The sequence below is a fragment of the Sus scrofa genome, chromosome X (assembly GCF_000003025.6).
Source record: "Sus scrofa isolate TJ Tabasco breed Duroc chromosome X, Sscrofa11.1, whole genome shotgun sequence".
NCBI lineage: Eukaryota > Metazoa > Chordata > Mammalia > Artiodactyla > Suidae > Sus > Sus scrofa.
Window position 1 is genome coordinate 33,791,287 of NC_010461.5, and position 17,657 is coordinate 33,808,943.

General features: G+C 47.1%; 1 protein-coding gene across 9 annotated transcripts in view; it reads left to right on the forward strand.

The window, feature by feature from the left end:
• SYTL5 (synaptotagmin like 5) overlaps positions 7,010 to 17,657 on the forward strand; it is a 267,832-nt gene continuing 257,184 nt past the window's right edge. For 7 of the 9 annotated variants that reach the window (XM_021079658.1, XM_021079661.1, XM_021079654.1 and 4 more), the window contains exon 1: positions 7,157 to 7,278. The gene's annotated coding sequence lies outside the window, so the exon portion shown is untranslated. Of the gene's footprint in view, positions 7,279 to 17,657 lie in introns of all 9 variants that reach the window. The other 2 variants (XM_021079659.1, XM_021079656.1) reach the window with 2 other exon arrangements.

The following is a 17,657-nucleotide window of genomic DNA, read 5'->3' on the forward strand; positions in this document are numbered from 1 at the left end:
CTTTTTAGGGCTGCATCCGCAGCACATGGAGGTTCCCAGGCTAGGGGTCGAATCAGAGCTACAGCTGCCAGCCTACACCACAGTCACAGCAATGCCAGATCCGAGCCGCATGTGCAACCTCCACCACAGCTCATGGCAATGCCGGATCCTTAACCCACTGAGTGAGGCCGGGGATCAAACCCGTGTCCTCATAGATCCTAGTCGGGTTCATTATCGCTGAGCCACAACAGAAACTCCCAGAACTATCCACTCTTGACGGATGCATATGAATCTTGTTGTATGAATTTTATGATTCTTCTGATTTGTAGGGGTTTCTCTGCTGTTAATGGGCACTGGGTGAAGTTAGAGGAACCCATTCCCTTGTGTTTTGGAGGTAGGTCTCCCAGGAGGGGTAAGATGATAGTCTGAGTTAACAACCCAGCCAAGACTCAGAGAGGAATCCAGTGGGAGAGCCGTGATCGGTGTCAAAGCAAGAACATGTCCTTCGACTCTAGTTTGAGGACAGCAAAGACATCCATTGTATCAGCCACAAGGAGCTGGAACAGAGAAGTGTCCTGGGACAATGGGGAAGAGCGCTGTGGTAAAAGACCTCATCCCTTTAAGTCTTTAAGCCATTTTGAGTTTATTTTTGTGTACAGTGTGTGGGGTGTGTTCTAATTTCATAGGTTTACATGCTGTTGTCCAATTTTCCCAGCACCACTTGCAAAAGAGACTTTTTTCCCATTTTACATTCCAGCCTCCTTTGCGGAAGATTAATTGACCATAGGTGTGTGGGTTTATTTCTGGCTCTCTATTCTGTTCCATCGATCCATATGCCTGTTTTTGTGCCAATACTATGTTGTTTTGATAACTGTAGCTTTGAGGTATTGTTTGAGGTCTGGGAGGGTTATGCTCCCTGCTTTGTTCTTTTTCCTCAGGATTGCTTTGGCAATTTTGGGTCTTTTATGGTTCCTTATATATTTTTACGACTATTTGTCCTAGTTCTGTGAAAAATGTTGTGCATAACTTAGTAGAGATCACATTGACTCTGTTGATTGTTTGGGTAATATGGTCATTTTAACAGTATTAATTCTTCCCAACCAAGTATATGGGGTAGCTTTCTATTTCCTTGCATCATCTATAATGTCTTTTATCAGTGTTTTATAGTCCTCAGCCTATAAGTCTTTCACCTCCTTGGTTAGTTTTATTCTTAAGTTGGAATTGTATTTTTTTCAATAAATAAATGATTAAATTATCAATAAATTATGGAGATCAGATACATTTCACGTTCAGAAAAACTGCAGATAATTTATGCAGATGCCTCACATTCAAGTGGGTGAACATAACTTCCCACCCCTTAGAAGTGTGAGTTGCGATTTTCTTCCAAAGAATACAGTATAAAAAGGGAAAAAGCCAGCAACTTTATTTTTAAAATTTTTTTTTTTAGAGCTGCACTCATGGTACATGGAGGTTCCCAAACTAGAGGTCAGATAGGAACTGTAGCTGCCAGCCTACGCCACAGCCACAGCCACAGCCACGTCAGATCCGAGCTGCATCTGTGACCTACACCACAGCTCACGGCAATGCCAGATCCTCAACCCTCTGAGCAAGGCCAGGAATCAAACCCACAATCTCATGGTTCCTAGTCAGATTCGTTTCTGCTGTGCCACAATGGGAACTCCTATTTTTTAACTTGTATTTAAAACATTAAAGTATAGTTGATTTACAATGTTCTATCAATTTCTGTTGTACAGTAAAGTGACTCAGTCATACATATACATACATTATTTTTCTTCTATTATCTTCTATCATGTTCTATCATAACTGATTGGATACAGTTCCCTGTGCTGTACAGCAAGAGCTCATTGCTTATCCATTCTAGATGTCATGGTTAGCATCTGTCTACTAACCCCAAATTCCCAGTCCATCCCACTCCCTCCCCTTCCCCCTTGGCAACCACACAGTCTGTTTCCCATGTCCGTGAGTCTAAAACCAGTAACTTTACAGTGGAGAAACCTGCCAAACACGTCCTCAGCCAGGTGATCAAGGCCAACATCAACAACAAGTCATATCGACAGTATATACAAGGGATTGAAACCCTTATATATATGATCAAGGGTATATATTAGCAAAATGGTATTATATTTTTAAAGGATCCTTCTAGCCACTGTGAGAGGATAGACTATAGGAGGCAAAGGACAGTAGTAAGGAGACCAGTTGGGCTGTTGGTAATAACACAGCAGTGATGATGGTGGTTAGACAAGTATGGTGACAGCACAGGTTGTAAGAAGTGGTTGGATTCTGGATATTGTCTTGAATGTAGAATAGGTAGTTTTTGCTAATGGATTGTATGTGGAGTGTGAGAAAGAGAGAAGTAAAACATTTTTAGCTCAAGGGTCAAGATGGATGGATTTGCCGTTCAACAAGATGAGGAAGATCTGGTGGATAGATAAAGAGTTGGATCTGGGGAGTTCCTGTTGTGATGCAGCAGAAATGAATCCAACTAGGAACCTTGAGGTTGTGGGTTTGATCTCTGGCCTCGCTCAGTGGGTTAAGGATCTGGTGTTGCCATGAGCTGTGGTGTAGGTCACAGATGTGGCTTGTATCTCATGTTGCTGTGGCTGTGATGTAGACTGGCGGCTACAGCTCTGATTAGACCCCTAGGCTGGAAACCTCCATATGCTGCAAATGCAGCCCTAAAAAGCCAAAAAAAAAAAAAGGGGGGGTTGGATTTTGTACACGGTAAGTTCCAGATTCCTATTAGCCATCCGAGTGAGGATATTAAGCAGGTTGCTGGATAAATGTCTGGGATTCAGAGGAAATATCCAGACCAGAGATAGAAACCTGGGGACTTCTCCTGTAATGTAGCAGGTTAAGGATCCAGTGTTGCCACTGTAGTGGCTCAGGTCACTGCTGTGGTGCAGGTTCGATACCTGGCCTAGGAACTTCTGCAGGCCATGGGCAAGGCCAAAGAAAGAAAGAAAGAAAAAAATAAAAGCGTCAGACTGGATTAGATCACAGTTGCTTGATAAATATTTGATAGGTAACAAATGTACACTATCTCTTTTGGTAGAACACATTTCGTATAAGAATTAGTTTATGTGCAATTGCAAATAGGGGAACAATGTCATTATAATGCAGAAGTTATGCTGGTGTAATTATAACCTTCAGCATTAGAGGAAGAAGGACTTAACTTGGCTGCTGCACAGTCAGAAGCCTTTTTAGCTTTAGTGTAAGAAGATGGAAAGTGAGTCTGCACCGAGGGCTTCCTCCCCAAGGAAGCCTGGCATGGTTCTTGCTCCAGCTAGACTGCACTTCCTCCTGTGCTTACTCTAATGGTAGCCTCATGTCTTGAAGCTCTACTTCTGTGTGCATTGTCTCAGCTCTTTCAAGTCAGAATTTCCTCTCTATTTGTTTCTTGCATTTTTAATATCTCCTGTGGCAGCCTCTGGCCATACCAAGCTGTGTGTCTGAGCTGTCCAACGTATTGCCTGAGATATTCATTTTTCCTTTTGCTAATGCTCTGCTAATAAAGTTATATAAGTTTTGAGTGATCAGCCCCTAACTCTATTTTTTCCCCCTAGAAGCCTTGTTAATTTTAGTGTGTTATTTTGCAAAATGAAGTACTTTTCAGGGAAATGTTTGTATATGTGTAGGGGACATGTTATTTTGTCCATATGTTTTCCTAGCATCTTTTTTTTTTTGAGGAATTGTACCTTCCTCATCAGGTAAGGTTATCAATCATTCACATTCCCTTGCAAAACAGAAAGACCAAGGGAGATGGGCACATGACCCAAGATAGCCAATCAGAATACACTACCTACCTGGCCCATGGCGATTGGTTCAGGAATAAACACATGACCCAAGCAGAGCAAATCCATGGAGCTATTGGAAGGAGAACACTCTCAACTCTGGAGCTGTCTTGGATACCATCTGCCAAAGGAATGACACCATCACAAGAAAAAAAGATACAAATTAAGAATCCAAAGTAAATAATTATCTTCTATGTATTTCTCCCATTATTATTTTCCAGGAAAACTCTCTGATCTTTCTTCAAGGCTCAATTCAATTGTTATCTCCTGGGGAAATGGTTCATGCCCATCTCATCTCTAACACGAAGGGTTGTGAGCCCTTCTCATTCCCACAGCACCTTATACACATCCCTCTCACAGCTTTGTTTATTGTCTGCTCCTCCCCTTCCCCCAGCCCTTGGTGGATAGCATTCCTTTTTTTTTTTTTTTTTGTCTTTTTGCCTTTTTTAGGGCCGCACCCACGGCACATGGAGGTTCCCAGGCTAGGGGTCGAATCGGAGCTGTAGCCGCCGGCCTACGCCAGAGCCACAGCAACGCGGGATCTGAGCAGTGTCTGTGACCTACACCACAGCTCATGGCAATGCCAGATCCTTAACCCACTGAGCAAGTCCAGGGATTGAACCCGCAACTTCATGGTTCCTAGTCGGATTCGTTAACCACTGAGCCACGATGGGAACTCCTAGCATTCCTTTTTTAAAATGTTTTCTTTTTTGGCAGCCCCATAGCAGATGGAGTTACTGATTAGGGATCAGATCTGAGCCGCAGTTGCAACCTATGCCACAACGGTGGCAACTCCAGATCCTTACCCTACTGTGCTGGGCCAGGGATTGAACCTGTGTCTCAGCACTCCAGAGATGCTGCCAATCCTGCTGTGCCACAGTGGGAACTCCAGGATGGCATTCTTGATGGTAGTAACTTTGCCTTATTCATCTCTATAAACCCATGACCCAACACAATGTCTAGTACATGGTGGGTGCACAGTACATGTGAGTTGAATGAATGGATGAAGGTATGATTCTAGTAATAGTCATGGTTGATCACATTGCAGGAAAAGACACATTGTCTTAGACACACACACACACACACACACAGACACATTCTAGGGGAATATAGGATTTATGATAGGTAAGAATTTCGATCCAAATACCTAATAGCTTAAAACAAAACAGCAGGGAGTTCTGTTGTGGTGCAGCGGAAATGAATCCGACTAGTATCCATGCAGGTTTGATGCAGGTTCAATCCCTGGCTTCAATCAGTGGGTTAAGGATCCGGTGTTGCCATGAGCTGTAGTGTAGGTTGCAGACGGGGCTCGGATCCCCCATTGTTGTGGCTGTGGTGTAGGCCGGCAGCTATAGCTCCTATTAGACCCCTAGCTTGGGAACTTCCATATGCTGCGGATGTGGCTCTAAAAAGACCAAAAAAAAAAAAAAAAAAAAAAAAAAAAAAAAAAAAAAAAGCAATTCATTGAGATGAAACCTGAAAATATGAAAGCAAGGGAGAATGCAGAGCAGAGTAGGGGAGACATGGGAAGAAGAAAAGTATGTTGGAAAAGAAACAGCACCTTATAAAAAAAAGCTTAAAATGACAGAGAAGCTGAGGGATGTTATTATTCAAGAAAGTAGCTATATATAAAGAAAAAAAGTAAAGGGAAATAGATGGGAAAAGATGGAAAGTATAGAGGTATCAGTGGAAGGCCGGAGTAGGAAGGTCCTGGATGTTAGAGCTTTGAGCTTTCAATAAAGACTTTTTTTTTTGTTTTTTTGTCTTTTTTTGCCTTTTCTAGGGCTACTCCCGCGGCATATGGAGGTTCCCAGGCTAGGGGTCTAACCAGAGCTGTAGCTGCCGGCCTACACCACAGCCACAGCAATGGGGGATTCGAGCCTCGTCTGCAACCTACACTACAGCTCACGGCAACGCTGGATCCTTAACCCACTGAGCAAGGGCAAGGATCGAACCTGCAACCTCATGGTTCCTAGTTGGATTCATTAACCACTGAGCCACGATGGGAACGCCTCAATAAAGACTTGTTTTCCACTGAGTGGCAGGCTGTGTGCTGGGTTATTGGGACCTTGAAAATGGATGTCATAGTCTTTATAATGGTAAAAAAGGTGATGGCGTGATGAGAAGGGGTGTGTGTTGGAGGGAGATGGCCCACATTTCTGAATGGGCAGCAACCTTCCATTCTTGACTCGAGGTGTAGGAAGTAAGGTGGCTGAGATGCTGTCCTCAATATGGGAAAATGCACCCCTCTTTCCCCATTTCTCCCTGACCTCTGGAATCCCTCGCCTCGCACTGGCCGAGACTAACAGACTCCTACGCTACATGTTCTTCTTCCCAGGTTTGATATGATGGAGACAGGACTGTGGTCTCCTCAGCCCCCTCTCCACAGCAGAACAGGATTACAGCTACCAGAAAAATGCCAGGCCCCAAGGCAGAATTCCCGATGCCTGTTTGCTGGGGATGTTACTTCTTCTCTAAGTCCTGGCACTCCATGGACCTTGTTTGCCCCAACATAGCTTGGGTAGGACCTCAGCTGCTCCTCCCACCCTGAGTCAGACTAGGAGGGTGCCCCCTTGGCACCAGGGTCCCATCATCCCCACCCTCTGTGGGGATCTGAGAGGGAAGAGGTTCGTAGCCCCCTCTGCGAGGAAGGGGCCTCCCAAGCAGAGAGGCGTCCTTTGTGCCTTAGCCGTGGTGGGCAGGAGGCGGTTCTCGGACAGAGACACCGCCTGTGGGAGCTGGCTGGTGGAAAGGGTGTTGGATGCATAGCCCTGGGGGCAAGGTAAGGATCAGAGGTGAGCGGAGACCTACGTAGGTAAATGGATACACCTGGGATCTTGAGGCGCCAGCTGCACTCCTTTCTGGGCTGGGTGGGTTCTGGCGCCACCGCAAGGGGGAGGGCGAGGGTGGAAGGGCAGGGGGGCCAGGCAGGGCCGGGGGGCCAGGCAGGGCCGGTCCTGTGTCCGGGAGGCGGCTGGCAGCGCCGGGGGAGGGGGGAGCGGGGGCCTCGGTGATGCGGGGTCCAGATGGCACATGGAAGGTGTGTTGCGCTCCGATGGGCAGCCAGGGGTATTGGGTCCCGCGGGGTGGGGTCGCGCGGCGGAGAGGGGAGACCCACGACGGAGGCGCGCGTCCTGCAGCTGCGGGCGGTTGTCTCGGGGCGGGCTGTGCGTGGCGCGGCTCGGGCTGGGTGGGCTCTGGCGCCGCCGCCTGGGGGCGTCGGGCAGAGGGCGCTGTGTTTAGGGGCGGCTGGCGACGCCCCCCAGCGCTCCGACCCGGTACCTGCCGGGGGCGGGCGGCGCGAGGGGCGCGCGGCGCAAGAGGCGGGCGCCGAGCGCGTGAGTCACACTCGGCTTCCCCGGGTTCGGAGCGGGACTTCGCCTCCCGCCTGGGGTCTGCGTTCGTCTCCAGCTTCGGCGACTCACCCGCGAATACCTGCCCCGTCCTGTGGCTGGCCCAGCCGCCTCTCCGTCTAGGTGAGGGCCAGGTAAGTTTTTCGTCTTTGGATGCTTGGGTGACTTGGGGGGAGGGGGGTCTCCCCGTCTGCGTCTCGGTCTGCCTTTGCGTCCACCCTCCGGGTCTCTCCACCGGAGACGGAAAGTTAGATTTTAAAAACGCAACAGACAGGATCACATCTATGGTCAGACCCCAAACAAGCCAAACTCTGGGGCCATATTCTCAATTTCCCGGGATAGCTTCAAACGTCCGGATGCGGCGGTTATGGGGCTCGGAAGGTTCGATTTGTTTCGTGTGTTTCCCTCCTCCCCCACTTTCTTCCTGGGTGACTCTCAGAGGTCGCATTTCGAGGGCGGGGGGCAGGGGTGGCCAGAAAGCTGGAAGGCTGAGCTGCAATCCCTGGCCAGGGCGGTTTCCTCATTCTCGGCGAGGTGGCAGATGTTTTACTGGAGCTTGAGTTGGGATCTTGGAACAAGCCTCCCCAGCCCAGGACGCGCCAGAGCTGTAAGGTAACTGCAGTTGCTGCATGTCAATCTCGGCACCATTGACTGAATCAAAATGTTCCGGAGGCACAATTAATGTGAATACCACGATCCTGTTGAAACAATTCACCGAAGGACTCTGTTGAATATTTTATTTGGAATGTATTGAATTCCAGGAAAATCTTAGGAGGCTACTGCTGATCTTATTTTCTCTATTTTCTTCAGAGACGCTTCAAAACCTTTTATTTCCCTTGCAAGGAAATCCATGAGGACTGTTTCTTCCAAGGATTTAACAATGCAAAGCTACATGTTAGTTTTCCTTTCCTCTACTAGTGCGTTGGGGGGGGGAGGTGGGGGGAAGGGGATGCTTCCGATACCTGCCCTTAGAAAAATCTAGGAGGGTGTTTCCCCCTTTCCGCCACTGTTAAGCGCAAGTGTTTCTGTGACTATTAAATAGGTACTAATTGTTGCTGTCCTTTTTTGCTTAAAAGTAGCCGAGGAAAGAACCTCCTAGAATGCGTGCATTTGTAGCTCTGGTTGACGGCTGTTTGCTTTGTCATCAATATTGTTTGGTTTGCTGCAGGGTTAACAGGTGGTCTTAATTCACAGCACAGAGCTCTTCTAGGCAAACATCCCTGCTGACAGGGGAGGAAAGTGGTACCCCCACCCCCACCCCAAGCCATGTCTTTCTCTTGCTTTGTGGGAGCAAGATGCTTGGGGGCAGCTCTTCTGGCGGTTGATGGAGTCACCTATCATAAATTGCTCTTGCCTGAATCATCATTTGGTTTATAATCTGTGATTGTAAAAAGAGCACCGTACTTGGAGGAAAATTAATAAAACCTCAGAGGTGTAATCATTTCACAGGGAGAACTTTTTAGAGTTAGGTGGAAGCTGCCATAATCTTTTTTTGCCCAAAGCTTTTGCCAGGGAGCCCCCCAAACGGAGTTAGGTTTCCCACCTTTCTGATAACATGACTCTTCCCTGCATCTTGCGATTCTTGGTTTGTGCACCAGTTTCGCCAGTAAAATTTCTTGGAAGGGGGGGTAATGTCTTGTCTTTGTATCCTTGGAACCTATTAAATTAGGCGGAGGTCTTTTGAATGATGAATAAATCAATGAATTTGGTAGTTCAGAGTGGGCTTACCATTCCTTGACCACCACCTGGACATGCTTTTTCCTCATTCCTAGAAGACAATCTTCTAATTCAGTGATTGTCAGAGTGTGGATTCTCAGACTTCACTGTACTCTAACTACATAAGGGTTTGACATAGATGGAAAATATCGATGTATATCAAGTGTGACTTTTTGCTTGCTGCAAGTAACAGAAAAGCCAACCAAAAGTGGCTTTAACAAGTTGGAGAATGCTGACAGCAGGTGATCCCTGGAGGTGTGGCCCAGCGATGTCCGGGTTCTTGCCTTACTCTCGCTCATGCTTTCAGGATGGCTCTAAAGGTCCAGACAGTACATCCTTAGCCCATGTTCAGAGGCAGGTCATGGGGGTGGGGGGAGGGTAGCGAGGAATAGAATCGTTTCCCTTGTGCCGCTTTATCTTAGAAGACACCTCTGTCCCCGAAGTTCCCCAGCTGAATCTCCTTTGTATCCCATCGGCTAGAGCTGGGACTTAGTAGCAGAGGAGGCCATGCACGTGAAGATGAGGCTTTTAAGCCGCTCCAGGGGGAAGGAGGCCAGGGAGGGGGGCGTTGGAGATGACTTTCAGGAGGTAGCTCGCAAGTCGGTAGACTGTCATGGAGATGGTCCTGTTTTAACCACTGATTATATTAATGTTTGGCTCAACTAAAACATTAAACATTCATCGGTGCAGCAAAAGCACATTCAGAACAGGGTTATTTTCCCCTTAGAGTATAGTATTTTTCAGGGTGCTAGCTAATCACTTTGGTAGAGCGTGTTAACCTTTACAGACTGCAGTAGAACACATATTTTTCTTTCTCTTCTTTCTTTTTTTTTAGGGCCGGACCTGCAGCACATGGAAGTTCCCAGGCTAGGGGTCGAATTGGAGCTGCAGCCGCCGGCCTACACCACAGCCACAGCCACGCTGGATCCAAGCCGAGTCCGTGACCTACACCACAGCTCACAACAACTCCAGATCCTTAACCCACTGAGCAAGGCCAGGGATTGAACCCGTATCCTCATGGATCCTGCTTGGGTTCGTTAACCGCTGAGCCACGAAGGGAACTCCCTATATTTCTTTATATGGAAAACAATTTATATATATAGCTTGTATGGTTTCCATTATGTGAAGTGTGGGTAGAGCCTCTGGTTGCTCAAAGCATAAACATTAAGTAAATAGTTGTGCCGTGAGTAGACTGATGGGCTTGGGAGCCTCATAACTTCACAGGGACAAATGGAGAGGGTTTACTAGGAGTTAATTAGTGGCTTGGCACCTATGCCCTGAAATGCTGGTTTCCACAAACTTAGTCTTTAATTTGGATCCCAGGCGTCTGGAGAGCAACTTAACAGGAGGGTTAAGGAGAGGCGGTGGATACTGACAATTGAGGTTGACAGATTTTCTTCGGGAGCCTTCTCTATTCCTTACTGTGGAAGATTTACTACCAAAGTGTTTTAAGAGGATCCTTAGCACCAAAAATGCAAGTTGATACATGAAAAGAAGAGCGCATGTCTCGCTGCCAGCCTGGATTCTTGACTCTTTCCCAGGAGGAGTCTTGATATATTCACAGAAGGAACAGGCTTGAGGACATAATGATGGGAGCTCAGCTAAACAAGCACCAAGAGATGGAAATTCAACATTTGCGGGCCCCTGTGCCTTAGTTCTCTCGCCAGTGAGAAGACTGAAGTAGACTCTCGTGGTTCTCAAACTGTGTTGCCTTTTCAAAATCATCCAGGGAGCTTTATAACATCCAGATTTATGGGCTGATCCCCAGACTTCTTAAATCAAAGCCTCTGGGCTTGGGACTCAGACAAGAGGATTTTAAAAACTCCCCAGACAACCCCAGTGTGCGCCTGACTTTGGGAACTGTTTCAGTTGGCTTGAGCTGCCATGACCAAGGACCACAGACTAGATGATTTCAGTGTATGTTCTCACAGTTCTGGAAGCTAGATATTCAAGATCAAGGCAGGGTTGGCATCTTCTGAAGTCTCTCTCCTTGCCTTGTACACGGCCGCCTTCTCACTGTTTTCACGTCTTTCCTCTGTGCATGTCTGCGGCCTCATCTCCTCTTAGAAGGACAGGAGTCATTTGGATCAGGACCCACCTGTAAGACTTCATTTTGCCTTAATCACCTCTTTTTTTTTTTTAATGGCCGCATCTGTGGCATATGGAAGTTCCCGGGCTGGGGATTGAATCCAAGCTGCAGCTGTGACCTACACCACACCTGCTGCAACCCCCGATCCTTTAACCCATTGGGCTGGGCCGGGGATCAAACGCAAGCCTCCGCAGCAATGCCAGCAGCTGCAGTCAGTTACTTACCCCCTTCCACACACACACCCCATGCCACAGCAGAAACTCTTTAGTCACCTCTTTAAAGGCCCCATCTCCAAACACAGCCACATTCTGAGGTACTGGGAGTTAGGACCTAAGCCTATGAGTTGGGAGTGGGGCACAGTTCAGCCCATAACAGGAACCATTGGACAAGTATAGGCACAGCGCTTCTCCAGCTTTAATGCGCATGCCAATCACCTGAAGATCTTGTTAGACTTGCGATTCCAAGTCTGTAAGTCTGGATGGGGCCTGAGCTTCTGCAGTGGTAACAAACTTCAGCTGATGCCAATGCTGCCGGTCCACAGATAATGCTTGAGGTGGCCTGGGTCTGTCTAGATCGGTAGTTCTGAGGCTCCGGCAGGCATGGGAATCACCTGGAGAGCTTGTTCAAAACAGATTGCTAGGTCCTGGCGTCAGAATTTCTGACTCTGGGGAGGTCCCGTTGTGGCTCAGCGGTGATGAATCCGACTAGCATCCGTGAGGATGCAGGTTCGATCCCTGGCCTTGCTCCGTGGGTTAAGGATCCGGCACAGATGCAGCTCAGATCGAGCGTGGTTGTGGCGTAGGCCAGCAGCTGCAGCTCCAGTTTGACCCCTAGCCTGGAAACCTCCACATGCTGCAGGTGCAGCCCTAAAAAGAAAAAAAAAAAAAATTCTGACTCTGTAGGTTTGAGAGAGCGAGCCCAAGAATTTGCATTTCTAACAAGCCCCCAAGTGATGCTGCTGCTGGTCCTGGGCCCATATTTTGTGACCCACATATCTCTGACATTTCGAGCATGTGGTCTTGGGTGAGTCTAGCTCATTCCCTACACTGTTGTGAAGTTTATTCGTGGTATTGGCTATCCTGATGGCCAAGAGCGTTGCATTTCTTGCTTCGCCAAGCTGAATTACTTTTTCTCTTCAGACGACAAAGGCTGAGGAAATAGGAGAAAATGCTGCGTTGAGGTCTCTTAATCTCTCATGCAAAGGGGAGTGAATGGATACGGAGGCTATACATCAGCCCACGGAACTCTGTTTATGTTTGTTCTCTGATCACAGAGCTCAGTTGCAGCTTTTGCCCCTACACTCGCTCAAAGATGATTTTATGAGATGGGTATCTTGCTTGTCATAAGTGATTTTGGGGGGAGAGATTAACTATCCTAGAGATTGCACAGTCCTGAGGGGCATTGCAAATTTCTCAAAACACATTCATTTTAAATTCTCATGTATTTATTTAGTTTTAAATTATTTTTTTTTTTTTTGGCCAACCTGCAGCACATGGAGTTCCTGGGTGGGGGAATCGGATCCGAGGTGCAGTTGTGACCTACGCTGCAGTTGTGGCAAAACTGGTTCCTTTAACCCACTGTGCCAGGCTGTGGTTCAGACCTGTGTCGTGGTGCTGCAGAGATGCCGCCAATCCCATTGCACCACAGGGGGAGCTCCTTAAATTCTAATATAATCAAATGTTTATTTTTACATGAGCTACATCAAACAGCATCCGCCTCTCCAAAATGTTTGGAGGTGGGAAAGCAGTTTGCCTGCTCTTTGAGACTTAAATTCATAAAATTCACGTTCTTTGCATGTTATTACTCCCTTGCCAGAGTAAAACAAGAGACTATTTGTAAATGTGAGACTAAATGGTTTAGAAACATCCGAAATGGATGCTAGTGACCTGGGCGTAATTTCAAGAGTGTGATTGTATTTTATAAAATAGAAACCTATCAGAAAATAGCTATATATTTGTTTGTGTGTGCTGGTCACTCTACCTATAGCATCTCATTTAACTCTTGTATGTGTCAGTTATCTGCTGCCATAATGCTGCATAACAAGCAACCACAGAATATCAATAGCATATGACAATAAGGGTGTAGTATAAGGCCTGTGTCTAGGTCAGCTGGGGGTCAGTTAGACTGTTTTGCTGATCTTGGCTGGGGTTGTTCTTCTTGGGGTTATGTGGATATTGGCTGATCAAGACTGACTTTGAATGGATTAACTGTTGTGCCTGGGCTCTGTTTCACATGTTGCTGATCCTCTGGAGGGCTATCCAGTTGTGTTTTCGAGGAAGCAGTAGAAGTGCAAAAAGAAAAGATAGAGGAGTTCCCTGGTGGCTCAGTGGGTTAAGGATCTGTCCTTGTCATTACTGTGGCTCTGGTTACAGCTGTGGCTCAGGTTCAGTCCCCAGCCCAGGAAGTTCTGCATGCTGCAGGTGAACCTCCTGCCCCATCCCTTAAAAGAACAGATGGAAATATACAGGCCTCTTGCGGCTTAGACTTATAACTGGCATATCATCACTTCTACCTGATTGTGCTGGTCAAAGCAAGCCATACGGGTATGCCCTGAGTCGGAGTGGGAGGGCTCTACAAAGTTATATGACAAAAGGGGTAGATGTAGGGAGGGCTAAAGAATAGGGGCTATTTTTCTCGATCTAGCACAGAGGAAAGAAAAGCTCAGAGACATTAAACAACTGGTTGAGATAACATTACTTACAAAAGGTGAAGCCAAGACTCAAAAACTACTTCGATGCCAAAGTTTAACACTCTTTCCTTTATACCACATTGCTTTCCTACTTTTTTTTTATTGTGCCCTATTTGGAGAAAAACTATGTCAAGAGAAGGTATGTGATGGGAGTTCCCTGGTGGTTCAGTGGGTTAAGGATCTGGTGTTGTCACTCGCAGCTTGGGTCGCTGTTTTTTGTTCATTTGTTCATTTTGTCTTTTTAGGGCTGCACCTGTGGCATATGGAGGTTCCCAGGCTAGGGGTGGAATCAGAGCTATAGCCTCTGGCCTACACCATAGCCACAGCAATGCAGAATCCCATCTGTGTCTGCGACCCACACCACAGCTCACTGCAAAGCCGGATCCTTAACCCACTGAGCAAGGCTAGGGATCGAACCTGCATCCCCATGGATACTAGGCAGTTTCATTTCCCCTGAGCCATGACAGGAACTACTTGAGTCACTATTGTGGCATGGTTTTTTTTTTTATTTATTACTCAAAGAATTTTATTATATTTATAGTTTTATGATGATCATCACAACCCAATTTTATAGCATTTCCATCCCAAACCCCCAGTGCATTGTCCCTACCCCGCAACCTGTCTCATTTGGAAACCATAAGCTTTTCAAAGTCTGTGAGTCAGTATCTGTTCTGCAAAGAAATTCATTGTATCCTTTTTTATTTTTATTTTTTATTTTATTTTATTTTTTTGTCTTTTTAGGGCCACATCTGAGGCATATGGAAGTTCCCAGGCTAGGGGTCTAATCAGAGCTGTTGCTGTCGGCGTATACCGGAGCCACAGCAGTGCGGGATCCAAGCCGCGTCTTTGACCTACACCACAGCTCACAGCAACACTGGATCCATAACCCACTGAGCCAGGCCAGGGATCAAACCCGCAACCTCATGGTTCCTAGTTGGATTCATTTCTGCTGCGCCACGACGGGAACTCCTGTATCCTTTTTTTAGATTCCACATGTAAGTGACAGCATATGATGTTGGTGTCTCACTGTCTGACTGACTTCATTTAGGCGGCATGGGTCTGATCCTTGGCCTGGGGAACTTCTGCATGCTGCCCCCCCCCCAAAAAAAGGAGAACATACATACATATATGTATGTACATATATATATATTTATATTTGCTCAATTTAAAGCATTTTATGTTTTAAATTTTTATTAATGTTCTCTTATGTCTCTATACGAAGCAACTAAAATAATTCCATTTTTTAAACTTCTAAGTGGATTCAACTCGTAAACCCATTAAATCTTCTAAACAAAGATACAAGCAGGTTTCATGCTGCCCTATTTACTCTGGGGCTGTCATCAAAAGACTGGAACTTGCTAAATGACTTTCCCAAAGTTAATCCAGTGTGTTGCTGATGCCCTAAGTGTGTCGAGTTTACCCTCAAGATTTTTCCATCATTTTCCACGTTCCTGGTGAGTTTCACCAACAATCGGTGAAACCTCCCAGCACCGTCCAGGGAGAGAGGTGAGTTACCTGTGATACTTGCAGCCCGATCATCCGACCCGCCCGCCAGGTTGGATAAGCTCCGTTGTGGAGATGGACGCAGTCGTCTGTCCGAGCTTAATGCCCTTCACCCTTTGAATTGTGTAACACGTTCTGTTTCTCCTGATTTCCTGCTCAGCAATCACCCTTATGATTCTCCATGTTCGTTGCCTTCGGGGAGAGAATAACCTGGTCAGGCTGTCTGGTCTGCCTGAAAGTTATATTTCTCATTGTAAATTACTAAGCCACCACTCTGGCTTTAAAGACTCAGGAGCGCCTTGGGGGTGAGTCAGCATCCAGCACCTTCAAGCCTGATAGATGCAGAGACACTGATAAGATCCGTTATCCGAGCTTGTACTGCTCAGCGCCAGGCCTGATGCTGATGATTCACCAAAGGGAATTAAGACCAGCTAGCGTTGATTAATCATTTTCTGCCTATCAGCAACTGGGCTGTTCACATGATCTCATTTAGTCCTCATAACAACTTGGCCAGGTAGTACGTTTATTTCTGTTTGACAAAGGGAAAGACTGAAATATAGATTAAAACCTGGCCCCGCGTCACATGGCTCCTTGGGCAGAGACCTCTAGTTGCCACCTGACATCCTTTCCTGTCTTCTCCCTTTTTTAGGACCACAGCCACAGCATATGGAGGTTCCCAGGCTAGGGGTCGAATTGGAGCTGGAGCCACTCACATACTCCACAGCTCACGGCAACACCGCACCCTTAACCCAGGGATCGAACCTGCGTCCTCATGGATACTGGTCAGATGTGCTTCTGCCGAGCCACGATGGGAACTCCCGAGGAGGGCACGTTTATGCTTCCTTTTTCCTCCAGCTGCTAGCCTGGAACGCGGTGGGATGGCCAGAGCTCGCTTGGACCGCGGAGCAACCTCTTGGATGTGCGTCAGCACGGAGGTAATTAGAACAGAACAGTAGAAGGAGGCATCTGGGCTCATGATGGCACCAAGCAGCGACTGTGCCAGCTCCATGCCAGAGATCTTTGCCTGTTTCCTGAACACAGTGTTCTCTTAGCAGAGAAGAGAGGTAGCCCTGGCTCGGGGGTAGGCAGTAGACCGTGTTTACACACTATCTGCCAAATGCCTACTATTTGAACTGTGATAGACACACATGTTTGTGCTCCATCTCTGCCACTTCCTCGCTATGTGTATCGGGCACATTTCGTGCTGCGCTGTACATCCTTTCGGCCCACCTTTTAGTCAAGCCACTGATCTCATTTCATGTGGGTGTAACCAGATGGGACCTTGCCTTGGCCTCACAGTGCATGTTTCACTTTCTATCCCAGGGCTTCTTTGATGTTTTCACATGGAGGCCTGTTGGAAGTGCCTGGTACTCACATGTGTGTTACAGAATGTGAGGCCCAAGAGTCAATCCTTAACTAATATGGGTTGGGAGCCAGGGATGAACACTCCCTTCTCCCATCCTTGGCCAGATAATTCCGAACTGCATTTTTTTTTTTTTTTTTTTTTGTCTTTTTGCCTTTTCTAGGGCCGCTCCCACGGCATATGGAGATTCCCAGGCTAGGGGTCCAATCGGAGCTTTAGCCACCAGCCTACGCCAGAGCCACAGCAACGCAGGATCCAGCCGCATCTGCGACCTACACCACAGCTCATGGCAACGCCAGATCTTAACCCACTGAGCAAGGGCAGGAATCGAACCCACAACCTCATGGTTCCTATTCAGATTTGTTACCCACTGCGCCATGACGGGAACTCCCAGAACTGCATTTTAAAATTATTTGCTTTGAACAGGTTCTCAGGAGGTCTAAGTAAGATTAAGGCCCTAGTTGCCCACAGTTATGGCCAACTCAGAAATACACTCCTGGGAATTCGCTTGTGGTACTGGAGGTTAAGGCGTGGGCACTGCAGTGGCCTGGTCGCCACTGTGGTGCAGGTTTGGTCCCTGGCCCAGAATGTCCACATGCCGCAGGTGTGGCAAAAAGAAACAAACAACCTCACTCCTATATTGATTTTTCTCTCTTTTTTGGTTCCCTTTCCTAAATTCCCTAATTCTATTTTCTGAAGTCAATTCCCCAGTTAAATTACTTGCAGGCAAACACTTGTCTCAGGCTCTGCATCTTAAGGAGAGCTCGGGTTAAGGCATTGTATAACCTTGAATTAAGCTGTCCTGATAAAACTTTGGCGCTTGCTGACACTTTTATGCCCCTTATATGGCCAAGCAGTGTGCTTTTTGCTTTTCCCCCCGATTTTTAGGGCTACACCCACGGCATATGGAGGTTCCCAGCCTACGGGTCAAATCAGAGCTGCAGCTACCGGCCTATGCCACAGCCACAGCGTTGTGGGATCCAAGCCACATCTTTGACCTGTACCACAGTTCACAGCAATGCTGGATCCTTAACCAACTGAGTGAGGCCAGGGATTGAACCCACATCCTCAGGGATTTTAGTCAGGCTTGTTACTGCTGAGCCGCAAAGGGAACTTCCCAGTGTGCTGTCTTTAGTGTACAAAGATGACGGTA